Here is a 2,319-nt window from a genome sequence, read left to right as displayed (position 1 = left end):
GGAGGATGTTGTGCGTGTACATCAGCCTACCAGCACCACACATGCTGGGTGGGCATCAGGACCTTCAAACAGTCCTCAGCACCTCCCAGGCAGAGCCAGAGCACCACAGCAGCCCCTGCTGCTCTGCTTTTCAGTCACCTTCTGGCAGTGCTGAGAAGCACAAAGCAGCGGGGTGACTCCCTGTCTCTGCCTCTGAAACACCACGTGTGGATCCACACAAGGCACTGCAGTATGTGCTGCTGCCCGAGCAAGAGGACACTCCCTGCACAGAGTGTTTGTGACCTCTCCAAACAATTCTGCTACAATGATGTCTCCAGTGGTCTACATCTCTGTAACCCTTCCTAGCAAAAGTCTCAGAAATAAGATGTCACAGCTGTCACTCACCTACAATCCATCTTTCCCACAAAGCTATTGGATGTGACAGTAGCTAAGCCCATTCTGGAAAATCACTTGAAGGCAAATTGCTGAAAAACAGGCTGTTGCAGATGGGAACAGGGAGACCAGCGCCTGTGCTGATTTGCCTAAGGTTTGGATACAAGGTCACATAGTAGGAGAGATGAGAAAAAGAACCAGCATATGGCACGTAATAGGATAATTTCAATAACAAAACTGCTAATTTTTACCTCTTATTCCCAAAGATTCATTTGGGCAATCTGGAACCTGAGCTCCTCCCACCACAGGTTGTCCTTAGGTTGTACTGGTACCTGGTATCACACACAGGAAGGTCACTTTGTTGGTCACCTCCCAAGGAAATATTACACTGAGCAAAGAAAAGGAGGGATAGGAGCCAGCACTGCTTTTCTTACCAACTGCAATAAACCTGCAAAGAAGTTGTGTCCACTCCCACAAACCTCCTGCAGCCAAGGGGTGAGAGGGGTTCAGATTAAGGAGTGATTCAGTGAGGTGAAGTTTTTATGCCAGAAGCATGAATTTCCACGCCAGGATGGTAGTTCTGAAGCATGAGGCACTACTGCCAAAAAGCACAACGGGGAGGATATTGAGACCAGTGGTGCAGAAGTAGCTCTTCTCACGTGTTGTACGGATAGTGAGTGCAATCCCAGTGTATCTTACAATGGCTCTACTCCTTCAAAAGTCCATGAGCAACAAGAGCATTTGAAATTCGTCACCTTTGCCACCGAGTGCTGGTTTTTCATCATACAAATTGTCTCTAGATGGATTACATGTCAGATTTTGGAAGGTCATTTGCCACATTCCCTTCCAGGAGCATCCACCCACTTACTTATACATTGAGCACTCAGCACTTACTCAAATTTTCATGTTACCACAGAACAATGAGCCCCTGGCCCCCAATGGGGGTGAGACTGCAAACATTATCAGTAAGTGCTAGAGTGTTTATCACGTTTGTAAACAGCATTCCTATAACACTCAAGGAAGATTTTATCAAGTTCTTAGCAGCTTATTAGAGCCACCAGCCTAAAAGCATCCTCAAATAGAAGTGACAAAAAAATGTTGCTGTTTCTGTAGTTCATGCACTTAAAGTGCAAGAAGTGCATAAATTACTTACAGCCCTTTCAATGCTATAGCAATTCATCAATTTACATCATCTTCAGAACCATGCCTGAACTCCCTCCTAGATCTTTGAGTGTCCTTGAAACGCTTGGCCAGTGTCTGTTTCTGACATGAACTTGCCATATGTAATAAAATTTCTATACTCACAGAAAAGCTCCATCAGACTGCTTCTTAAGCGAAGCACTTGGAAGAAGGTATCTGTAAGATGTTAGTGAAGCATCAAAATTTAAAAAGTGAATTGCTTCTTTAATCTGTTTCCAAAGGACTAATCCTGCTTCAGAGGCCAGCTGTTTTGTGTTGCATACTTGAAAAATCTAAAGATTCAGGAATAGACAAAGCAGTCCACAAATATAATTTTCATTTACAGTAAAAATGCTTAGGAAAACCATAAATTTGGGGGTTAATAATGTCAGAGAAGATGCACATGATCTCACCTGCTCTCTATTTCACTCTCTGTTTAAGAAAGAAAAATATCCAGTACAATTCCAGACTCTTTCCTTTCCCAATAAAGAAGGACAAGGTTGTCCAGAATGTTTTATTTTTCATTTCCACAAGAATATTTATATGAATAATTCACATTAGTGACTGGAAAAACCAAGTAACTACAGATTCATAACTTCATAAATAACTTTTCTCCAGACCATGTGAAAGTGTTCTGAATATTAGGATTTTGTTCAAATAAGAAGCTCTTAATTACAGTTTTAATTGATCATTAGTATACTAACTACATGTGTTTGGAGGGAAGACATTGTGTGAATAATTATATGCTACATTCAAAAAACCAGTCAC

The sequence above is a fragment of the Sylvia atricapilla genome, chromosome 5, assembly GCF_009819655.1.
Source record: "Sylvia atricapilla isolate bSylAtr1 chromosome 5, bSylAtr1.pri, whole genome shotgun sequence".
In the NCBI taxonomy this organism is placed as follows: Eukaryota; Metazoa; Chordata; class Aves; order Passeriformes; family Sylviidae; genus Sylvia; species Sylvia atricapilla.
Note: the sequence above shows the minus strand (reverse complement) of the source record.